The following is a 12,549-nucleotide window of genomic DNA, read 5'->3' as shown; positions in this document are numbered from 1 at the left end:
GTATCGATCCGCTGCCTGTGTCCAGCTGGGCCTCCCCAAACCCAGTCAGCTGGAGAAGTGTTTAAAAGCTAACACCCTGGCTCCCATCCACTCGGCTACACAGTCATTAATTACATCATTTACCTGTGACAGTGACAAACATGCCCGGCCACGCCGCAGTTTATTAGGGTCACTGTATAAAGCCCAGGCCAAACCCAGATCAAAATTGTGTGTGTGTGTGTGTTTGTGTATGTGTGTGTGTGCAATGGGGAGTGAAAGACCCCATCTCATACAGTATGGGATTATGAGTATAGATGCATGAGTGTGACTGCTTTGTCCTGGCCCGTCGAGCTTCTTAGTGGGGAGGTTTATTTTGATTTATTTGATATGTTGAAAGACAAAGATTGCCAATTTTCTTGTACAGACAAGAATATGAGTATAGATTCTAGAAACACAGGGAAAAAAACACAAACAAAACCCCCAGCAAAGTTTTTCATTGTAAAACACCGCGCCAGCAATTGCATTTGACATGTTTTTGGATGAAATATAAAATCTTGCAGATTTAAGACTTTCTTTTTATGTCTTTTACTTCCTATGCCAATTTGCTGACTCAGTTTTTGGCTGTTCTTTGTTGTCTTTGAGCAGCTGGATGTTTGTGGCCCTTTCATTCCTCAACTTTTGCTGCTGCCTTTGCATTGCCTCTTATTTCTGCAGAAGTCTCCACCTTAAAATCACCCCCTTCCCACTGCCTTCACCCCTCTATCGTTTCTCCTCTTTCAGCATCCGCCCTTCCTTTTCTCTTTACTACAGCCCCTCTACACAATAAAAGATCATTGGTTTCCTCTTGCCATACTTTTCCCCACTACACGCTGGTGTTTCAATCTCGACTCAATCGAGAAGGCTGACCTGCAGACATAAAGAATTGGCTTTAAGGCTTTCGAAATGGAACTAAATCTGCTGCAGGTCACACTGGGGGAAAATAAGCGGCAAATGTAAGTAAGCATGAAATAGTTTTTCATAAATAATCCAAATGACAGCAGGCTTTCTAATGGTGCCAGGGGGCTGTAAAAGAATATGTTGCCAATTTCTCCCCTATTAAAGTGAAATAGAAAGCCAAATACACAACGGTGCTGGCGGAAAAGTTGCATACCTGGGCCCGTTGGAGTGGAGATTGAGGACACAGTTGGGTGTTAGAGGTAGTTGTAGTCGGAGGTAAGGGGGTGGAGTGATTGCTAGCCTTACAGTCGAGGTCTTTCCACTGCAGGGAAAAAGAATGCCCCTCCTTCACATCAAATCAATTGGTCAATAACTGCCCCCTTTTTCCTGCGTGTGCACAGGTAGGCAGCTCTCATCTGTCCCTGTACCATGTTGATTTGATTTGCACTTATGTTTTTACAAATAATCAATCCATTTTGACTAACACGAGGGCCTCTAACAGTCTACATCGTCAAGCAGGGAAAATGAGAGAAACATGGAAAGATGGAAGAGCCATTAATGGGAATGCTATTGACAGAGAGGATGGATGCCAGAATGTAACAGTGCTGTGTGGTTTTACAAAAAAAGAGAAGAAGAAGGAAAAAAAAAACACAGTCAAATTAGTTGTACTACAAATCCCTAATGGTAGCCAGTGGAGGCATTATTCAGATCAGATATCACAATACTCAATACACAATACAAAAATACTAAAGGGATAGTAATAGTAGATTTGTAGTAGATAGTAGATTTGAAGTAAGGTTGTATGAGGTACTTATCGATCAGTATATACAAGTACCTCAAATTTACACTTATGTACATTACTTGAGTAAATGTGCTTAGACTACTTAAACTGCACACATACAACCACACACTGTGTCAGACTTTCTGTAAAGCTGTCACATAAAAAGCTGTTGTACACGTGAATGGAAAAAAACTGTTATGTATGGCGCGTTATCTCAGTCATCAAGCATTTGATTAAGCTCTTTGATTTTAACCAGCTACTGCATGTGAGGCTACTCTCTCTAGGTGTGTGTGTGTTTGTTTGTGTGTGTGTGTGTGTTTGTGTGTGAGAGAGAGAGGCTGATTTGAAGTCCCCTTGAGTCAGAATCTGTTATTTATTGCTATTAAATGGTTAATTTTCCAGCGTGCCCTGAGGACTTTGGGGTGCATTAAGATGTGAGGAAGACAGAGATGTCAGATGCTGGTGTGAATGCTTGATGTATTAGGAGAGCCTGAAAGAACCATTAGCATTTTGTGCTGGTCCCTTGTATGTTTCCCATTTTTACTTAAACAAAGATATTAGATTTGATTTCATGCTTTGGGAGTATTTGATATATCTTCCGCTTTATATGTATAGGCCTGTATATGTATAATCATAATTTTCTTTATCCTAACTGCATCTATATGGCCAAACTCAGGCTCCCAAGCCTGTTTTTATCTACCTGCTAAAAAGTGAAGCTTTGGACTTCATTACTTTTACTCCTACTTGTAAAACTCTTTTTTATTAAATCAAAATTCATACAACTTAAAGGGTAGATGACATATGACTGCAGTAGAGAAAAAGAGGTGAGCATACACCTTCTGAGACACATTCTGGACTGACTTCACATGATATCTTGCAATTGCAATATGATTTTTTTTTTTACCATATTGTGAGGCCCATGTTTTAACTTATTATTTAGTATTACGTTGTTTTCTCTGCAGCAGCAGAATGTCTTCTCTGCTCAAGTTTAGCTCTCATTATTGTTTCATTCAGACATTTTTCTATTATTTAATCTCTATTTGTATATCATAAATGCAATGTATTAGATTGTTGTTTGTTTCATTTAGTAATTTCTACTGGAACAATTAATAATTTCACACAAATAAAAAGAGAAAAAAATGAATGTTTTTGCAGTATAACACTGAGTACAGTACAATCTAAGGATTTTTTTTCAAGATTTGACATTCCACCACTTCAACAAGTATGATAACATGTTTTGGATCCATTCTATGTTCATTAGGAGGCAACACAAAAGGCAACACAGAGTGAGTAATTGATAAGCAATTTATGTTGGGGGTGAAATGCTTCTTTAGATCAGTTAACATATGACAATGAGCCCAACTCAGCTGAGAGTTGGAAAAAATGTTTTTTGAGTCATCATCGGTTACCAATCATGATCTCGATCAAATATATTTACTGAATATTGGCCAAAATGATTGGCGTCCAAATGATCCGTGCATCCATAACTAAGTTATCTGACTGAGTGTAATTTTTCGGAGTTTGATAACAACATTACACTCATATGTGATTGCTTATTATCCCATTCCAAAAGCATTAGCATCAATCTGCTGCTGTAACAGCCTTCACTCTTCTTGGGAGGGCTTTTCTCAAGGAACCTTCCTGCATGGATTTGCGCCATTCACCCACAAGAGCAAAGGCATGGATGGGCACTGATGTGGGGGCAACGAGGCCTGGCTAACAGTCGGCTTTCCAGTTCATCCCAGAGGTGTTGGATCGGGTTGAGATCACGGTTCTGTGCAGGATAGTGAAGCTCTACTGCTCTCAACTCTGAGAACCATCTCTCTGTGGATCTTTCTGCACAGGGGCATTGTCCCAGTGAAACAGGAAAGCGTTTTCCCAGTAATTGCTGTAACAAAGTTGGTTTTGTACCGAAAGACTTCTATCTCACTCCCACTCTGTATATTTAAATTTATGTTCTTGTGTTCTTGTGTGAATGTGTGTGTGCAGGCCTCTCTTGTCTCTACTCACATTTCCTCTCATTAGGCAGTCCTGACAGCTGCTGGAAGAGGCTGAGGAGCTACACTAATCAGCTGACAGTAATAGCACTCTTTACCACCCCACGACACAAGAGAGGGAGAAGAGAGAGCAAACAAACACCAATTACTGTCCATCACGAGGAGGGGGGCGGGCAATCATGTTTGGGCGCTCTTTGTGATCATTTGCTCCTTGGTTTGCTCACAGACCAAACAAGAGGGTCAGTGGAGTTGTGTCCACAGGGAGGATACAAGTATTAGTGTCAAGTAGGAAAACACAATTTTTGTTCTCTGACCTGAAGAGTAAGACTTGTTGAGTTTAATAGTCTTGTTCCTGGTTTATGTTTGGGTGTTTCCTCTTCAGTTTTGGAGGATTCGCCACGCCGCGAGTCAGATAGCTGCAGGTTTTCTGCTAAGCTGATGGAAAAGCAGAAACAAAGAGGCAGCTTAAAGTGCTATTAGGTTTGATTGGATAGTAATGGGCTTTTATTCATTAGCCAATGTATTGATCCATCAGTAATCAATTTTGGCTTATTCTCAACCCATGAGCTGAATCTCAATCCATTTCCTGAAGTGTCTCAGACGAAACAAAATTGACCCCAGTCCTGACGAGACGATCTGGTTCCCCTTTAACGTGGAGTTCTGTCACATTAGAATGGAGCGCACACATCAGTCACATGTGTACGTTATGGGCCGCTGGCTTGAGAGGCTGTCGGAGAGATTGAAGACCGTCTGCCGTCTCTGGCCTGTGGATGCACCCCGTCTGAGGTTCTGGTCTCACTCGAGTCGGTCCCTCCAGTCTGCTGTGGGGGTCTAGAGTAACACTTTCTCATCCTTCTCAGGGCCACATCCTTGATACCAACGGCTCCTCAATTATGCAGTGACACAGAGAGATCAGCTGTCTCTGTGGACGTGGACAAGATAATATGGTGACACCGAGTGTTCGTTACACTAGTTCTCTGGGTCAAGGCTCTGGGTTTTTAGCCAAGCTCTTTAGAGGACAGTTGTGCCAGTTAACCTATTGGAGTGTGCTTCTTTGAGGCTGGTGTTTGGCACCTGCTGTAGAAATTTCAGATCACTTTGTTGATTTAAATCATTTTGTTCAGTTCACTTCACTTCATAAGCCAATGACTAAATGACTGCAGCACAAATATTGTGGAAGTGCGTGGTTTAAACTTTGCTGCGGGCAGGAGCAACTGTGTTTTTTTTTGCAGGATTGTAGTAATTAGTTCCTTTATGTGTGAGGTAATGACTAAAATAACTGCTGGTTTATTAAAAATTTAAAATGCAGAGGAGGAGAGCAAAATTTCCATGGGACATAGCTGCTGTATTACACACTAGAGGTGTAAGAAAATATTGATACACGAGTATTGTGATGTTATGTTTTGTGATACTGTATCAATTCTCAGAAACCCTGTATTGTGATTATGTGCTACATGCAAAGATTTGTGGTGGCAGTTAATGTTGTTTTGTAAAACCTCCAGGCACAAGATAGCAGTGTTGTTATTTATCATCACTGTCCTGGTTATATAAAAAACATAAACGTTTTAAAGTCAGGTTTTATACATATGATGATGTCTTCTTTATCAAAAAATTATATTAAAAAAAGGAATATATCGCCTTGCTGACAGTATCACAATATACTGAATTGTAACCTTTGTGTCATGATACATATTGTATCCAGATTCTTGGAGCCCTACTACACACAAGGAGGTTGTTAATTTATTTAGTATTAGTTTAGTATTTAGTTTAGTATTTTTGTTTCCAATCCACAGAACAGCTTCAGGCACAGTGCTTTGTTTGTTAGCAGCCTATCGCTATCCTAGATTTTGAGTTATTGTATCGTAATTCATGCAGACCGCAACAAAGCTGTCAGTCACCAGTGAGGGGAGCTCCACTGCTAAAAATTACTGATTCCTTCAGTGAAAATTGTTCAAAACGGAAATGAATTAGCATAACAGCACTTCCAATTCTCTTGTCTTGAAGTGAATGGGGTTTTTGAATGGATTTTAGTTATTTGCAGACATTAAACATCATCGCACTGAACACAAGTCTTAGTGGTGGTGACACTGGCTTGCTTATAGCCTTACGTTAGCTTTGTATCTCTCATGACAAAATCATATAAGTGGTGTTCATTTGTTAAGATTGTCTTGCTAAACAAAAAGTATCAAACTTTTGTTCACCACAAAGCTTATTTTCTGCAATAATCCAAAATCCAGTGGAAATATGCCAATTGGCTTTTTGCAGAGAACCAAAGCAGTGTTAACTTCCAGGCTGGCCTACAAAAATACATCATCCTAGCAGCACTTTAGTCTGGTACATAATCCCCTATAAAACTGAATGAATTGTGGTTTTTACAAGTTAATTTATAAAGAGATTAAACACTTTTGTGCTGATTTTTTAATGTTTAGACAGAGGCTAGGGTAGCTATATCCTCGTTTCCAGTATTTATGCTAAGCTAAGCTAGAATACGTATATTTACCAAAATGTGAACCTGCTCCTTTAATTTTCTGTTGCTGATGGGTTTACATGAATCAATGATGTGAGTAATAAGATATGAAACAAACAAGTTCTTTTTTTAAAAAACTACATTCTCGGTTGAATGGGTCGCCTGGGTCACATTTAGATATTGTTAAGTGGCTTTGAATAGCTCCCTTGATTTCACAGTTCCAAATGACCCGCGATAATCAGGTCATTAAAATGAGCCCATTCTCCACATCTGACACACTTCCACTCCCGCCTCATCTGAATAACAAATCAGCTGTGGAGTGCTTTCTCAAACAGAAAGGGAAAAAAAGAAAAGAGGGAAAACTGACTTCCTCTTTATTTTCAGGTTAACCTTATCTCTATATTCAGGAGTAAAGATGGTAAGTACGGTAGAAAGGGGAAAAGGTCCTGTCAAAAGTGCCAGTGCCTGTGTGAAAGTACCCGGTTTTCTTAATTCATCCCCTAGGACCGGATAAGTCTATCAATCTGTTAAATTGGAAAGCCATTAGGTGCCCTGGTTTATGTGTTTCAAGCTGTTAACTAGAGGCTGATTGATTGTTGTTCCTTTGATGGGATATGCTGATCTAATCTCACTGTGTGCACGTTTGCCATAAATTACACAATTCATTTCCCCCATTTAGGAGGGGGGGGATCACACCTCCAGGCATGCCTACGCTCTGCAGGCAAAAGAGCAGGGAACCTATTTTATGGTGCCATTTAGCCAGCAAGCTTTCAGCGATCCCAGCCTTCTTTCTAACCCCCCTCCCTCGCCTTCTACCCCTCCAAAAAATCGAAGCATAATCAAGGTGTATGTTTAGAAAATTTATTGTTATAATTTTCCCCCATAATCTCTTCCATTTTCCTGCAGCCGCACTGACATAGATCATCATCTAAAAAGAGAAAATGGATAGCAGTTTAAAATTTATCGGTCTTTGATTCTCAATTATACGTGTTTATGACTTCATCTGTCTTCAGTGACTTCAACCTTTTCCATTATGGTGGAATATTGTTTGTACGGAATCCATTAAATTCACAAGGCAGGACCCTAATGGTGGGGCTGCAGCGATTTGCAGAGGGAAAAGTTTTGAAAGGTTGGCTTTAGGAAAAGCGCGGCTGTTATGACACAAGAAATTGCTTTATTGATGGTCTGCTCTGCTGCCTGTGCATTTGGCCATTTGTTACCCGGCCCATATCTATATCTCAGGCTGACACTGATGAGAACTTTTCTGTTGCCCTCTCCAGATTATCGAGTTGTAATGACACATACAGGCAGGCTGGGTAAAAATCTGACGATCCGAGGGGCAGAGTTTTTTGGAGGTACAGAGGGTGGATATTGAGGCTGGGTGCCTGCAGGGCTCGGACGAAGCTGCTCATAATAGAGAAAAAGGGCTACATCGCTCCTATGACTGTTTCCATCCGAACCGTACAGAGGTCATCATCTCTGCTGGGAAACAATAAAGGAAAAGATGGAGTGATAAAATGTGGATAAAATGAGAGCAGGATAGATAAAAAAGAGAATACACCATCTGTGGTTCTATATCTACTCATAAGGTACATGCTAAGCGACATATTTTCAGATTATTTCTAAAAGGAAGTGATCTATGCTAAGGGAATATTACAGCCTTGTGACTAAAGTACATCTGTCATTCTCATTCTTAAATACATGTTGTTTCCTGTTTACGCAGGAAGTAACAAGACTCCCTGTGTAGTCAAGTGGCAGCTGAAGTGTTCCAACCTGGATGACATTGAGCTCCTTCGACTGGCTGGTGCAAGGGGCCGAGTAAAAGCTAATCAGGCTGTAATTCAAGATTCGCCTGGCCACTTACAATCAATACTCGCACAATCCCAATTAAAGCTTGCCGGGTCAGTGGAGGGCCACCAATTCCCTTTCAAGTTAAAAGCAATACTTAAATCTAAGCAATCTCTGTGTGGCCTTCGTTGGTTTAATGGCTCATCCCAACAGGAGTGTCCAGTTAAAAGTGCAAGAAGGACACAGGGTGGACAGGCTACAGTGATAAGTGCTGTTGTCTCTGTGCAGGCAGTTTGACACAGAGAGCTTGTTGTCCAACAGGACTCTGTGCAAACTCTTGGTTTCAATTCCTCATACCAAATGAAAACAACGTGTTCTGGGAGGTTTCATGCATGGATAGTGTTTCATCAACTGACATCCTCATTTACCTGAACCAGCTGAGTCATTTTGGATTCATCATTGTATTACACTGTTTTAAGTGTGTCATAACAGAGGTTAGTAATAGGATGTGAGACATATTATTATACAATAGGCTGAAATAGTTCAATTTAGTTTAGTTTATTTAAAGAGTGGCAGTGCAAACTGATGCATGCACAATATTAATTTGAAAATCAGAATAGAAAGGCAGACTGGCACATCTGAAGTGAAAAAACACTTAAAAGACAGTGTACTTCACTGGCCATAATATCACACTGGATATACTGTAAATCAATTTAAAGTAGAATTTGAAAATGTAAATGACAGTTGTCAGGACATAAAACCAATGACCTATTGATCTTTACCAGTCAATACTTGATAGTCTAACCATGGCATAACCGTGAAAAAAGAAAAAAAAAAAAAAAAAAAAAAAAAAGTTAAAATCGAAAAATAGAAATATGAAAAATGACCCTAAATTCAGAACTGAATCATGGACTTGCAGAATCATGAGTAGTGTGTTTTAATTGGTTAAGTAAGTATTTAGTTGTCTGATGATGGTTTGGATTGATTTTCATTTTCTTGAATCTTTGACAGTCCAGGCTGACTGGCTCACATTTGTGAACTGGAATAGTGCAGTCTCCTCTTGTAGACCCTCTAGTGACAAAATCAGTATAGGTTCTTCTGTTTATATAGGCTCCAGGTGGTTGTAGAGCAAAGTCAAGGACTCATGGTTGACTTTGTATACCATGCACTAGTTTGCATATTTTATTAGACCATCCCAACTGAAAATCTAATATATTTGATGGCTTTTCTTCAGTTTCACTGATTCCTAAATGAGTACAAAGACTCATAAGCTCAAGCCAGTGGTGGAAAGTACTGTACTTAAGTACAATTTTATGTTTTTCCATTTCATGCCACGTTATGTTTCCACTCTGATGCATTTCAGAGGCAAATATTGTACTTTTTACTCTGCTACTTGGTCTACTACTACAGGCGAACCTAACAGTAAAACAAATGAAGTTGAAATAAGCTTCATCTAGACCTACATATCTCTTAGTTTGTTTGTGTTATTGTGTTACTTTGGTGAATCTGAACTGTCCTAGTAAAACACCAAAGTCACAGAACAACAAACGAACAGATTGTGGCAGCTGTAGACCAGCAACTTCCATTTTCTGTGAGGTAAAATTACTGATTTCGCCCACAGACTTTGGTTGGTTTACATAGTGTTGTTTGTCTTCCACAACAGCAATTTCCCGCCAGGCAATGCTGTCTGACAGCAAGGTAAAGCAGTGAAAATATTCTAAATATAATATACACTTAAACTGATACTGATTTTTTTTAAGGTGGACCCTTTTTTGAATGGCTAAAATACCTTTTGTTGTTGACTCTGTCCACAGTAGGACATTGCTTAGCTTCCACCCTGGTACTCCTCTCTGCTTCTCCAAACTGGGGGCACGTCGACCTGGATCTACTGCAGGTAGTACACTGACTCATACAACCATATTTCAAATAATCTGAACAGTCTCTACATCTCACATGTGTAGGAGGCCTACTTTTGTTTTTGATACTTAAATAAAGGATCTGAATACTTCCTCCACTACTGCTCAGATCTCAGAATCACAGGCTCACAGTTCCCCCATCAAACATCTCATAGCCACCTATTTTTCCTATTTTCCTCCCAGTTTTCTCCCTCCAAGCTTGTGCCGTTGCATCCATGTCCTTTATCACAATTTTGACCCACAGAAAGGAATTCTCACAAGATATCAAAACAAAAATCTATATTTAATATGGGAGCAATTACAAAGCGAAGTTGGCTGCACAGGGCCGTTGTCACCAGAGCGCGTGTTTTTCATCAAATAGGTCATTAGACGATGATGGATGTAAACCTATAAAGTATCTAAACTGGACCTTTTAACAAACCACGAGCAACACTATCATTTCTCTAATAGAACCTGCTGACCGTGTCATTCCCTCCTGCCATTTGTCATTTTTCCTTGTGAAATAATCAATATCTGGGCGCTTTGAAATAAATAATATAAAAGTCATAGTAACCTACCCGAGGAGCAACAAAAATAGACTTATGGAGCATTCAGAAGGCCTATATGGCCTCTGGGCAATGTCTACTGCATGTTTCTAATCAATGCATAATATGAACTGTATTTTTGAAAGTACAGACTGCAGGATCTTAACTTCTACTGTTTATTTTCAGGGTTGGCATCTGTTGTGTTCTTTTTATTCCCAGTTAAACATGTTGGACTGCCTTTATAGTAGTAAAGCATATTTGTGGTGTAAATATTACTGGACCATTCAGCAGTCTCCATTTGACTATTCAAAGACCTGGGAATGGGGCCAGTATGATACAATAGTCACTTTTATTCAAGGGTTAAGATAATAATAATAATGATAATGATACAGAGAGGAGAGTAATGATATCTGCATGCTGAACAGCTCCCAAATGATATGTGTATTTATTTCACACCATTTTGGTCTCAGACGTTGATCGGGCATCAGCTTCTCTGTTTGTTTAATGTCCCTTCATCCTTCCACCTTGTTTCTGTTTGAAATATTATGACTTAAATGTTTGAAATGATTCACAATAACCTTAAAAAATCCTGTATTTTATTCTGACAAAAAGAAAATGTATTTTGTAGTGGACAGATACACAGTGGAATACTTAATGTCAGTAAATCACAAGTCTTGGTGCTATAAATATTCTGCCCTGTTTGTATGGTATTAATATAGGCAAAGTGTGCTGAATGTGACAATGATTTAATACCACGTACATCAGTGGTACGCTGGAGTCTGTGGCACTCTGCCAGAATGTCCAGGAAAAGTTTTCAGATTAACTTGTTTAAATGATCATGATATATGCAAAAACATCTTATTTATTTATTTCAAAAAGGCTTAATTGTTCAATAAATAATATTTTAACATTTAAAACTAAAATAGTTAATAGATTATGCTCTAGTCTAACAATCTATAAGCATTATATAAAATGAAATAATATTATATAAATCTCTCAGCAGCCAAGCACTGTCACCACTTGTCACCCATTAATGGTGTTTTTCTGTCTTCTAAGTGGAATTCGGCTGAGAAAAAACATGTTAGTCTATTTTTATTTTTTCCCAAGAATTTCTTATTTTACTCCTCACATATCATTTAATAGACAAATGCAGACTGGGATCTGCATGATTAGCGAACAAGTATCAGATATCAGAATGTGAATTAATCCTGACCTGCCAAATTTAGCTCAAGAGGTCAAACTCTTACAAATAAATATTTTTTAAGATAATTGATCAGTGCACACTGTCCAGAATGATTAGCAGCAGTTTCATCCCTGTGCTCAGTGGTGTTTTGGAGCATATAAACAATATGAATACTACAAATACATGGATGAAATTCTAACCAGTAAGATTTACTACGAGCTTTCAGATCTTCTTACCCAGTTTAATTTGTTGTGCTTATTTTGAAATACTGACCAAATCTTATGGGAATAACATGAATTTCCTACCAAATGTGCACATTTTGCAGCTTAGTCAGAGTCCCATCAAATACCTCTGATGAACCATGTAAGGAAAGGTGGCAATTACGTCACAGTAAGAGGATATCTCTACTTGAGCAGCTCACTAAATGAATAACATGTGTTAATGACACGAACATGCTGATACATGTAAGAACTCTACAGATGATGAGGGAAAAAGAAGCACCGTGACACCCTGTGCACCCTTTACCTTGTCACTGACACCTGTTATTATGGCTGCAGATCACATGAATGTCTTTAGGGAACAGGTAAGGTGATGATTCATTACAGGAATTAGTGCATCTCAGGTCACACATGTAATCAAAATAATAAACTTTATTTGTACAGCGCTTTACATACAAGAAATACAGCACCAAATGCCTTACAACAAATAATGGCATGCACTAAGTGCTTCATGTGAAAAAAGAGGTAAAGTCAGATTTAAAGTAAAACTCACTAGGAAAAATAAGATGCAGATGAGAACATAATACATAGAGTGCAACCTCACATGGAAAATAATGCCCACCTAATAATAATAATAATAATAATAATGAAATTGAAATTAAAAATAGAGTAGAATGCATAAAATCAAGGAAAATGCAACATTTTAAAAGAAGTTCAGAGGTGCATAAGTGCAAAATAGAATGCAAAATAGAGTCTTGTC

Source organism: Lutjanus erythropterus, chromosome 14, assembly GCF_056507025.1.
Source record: "Lutjanus erythropterus isolate fLutEry1 chromosome 14, fLutEry1.hap2, whole genome shotgun sequence".
In the NCBI taxonomy this organism is placed as follows: Eukaryota; Metazoa; Chordata; class Actinopteri; order Lutjaniformes; family Lutjanidae; genus Lutjanus; species Lutjanus erythropterus.
The sequence above is the reverse complement of the archived record's forward strand: the minus strand, read 5'-3'. Positions refer to the sequence as shown.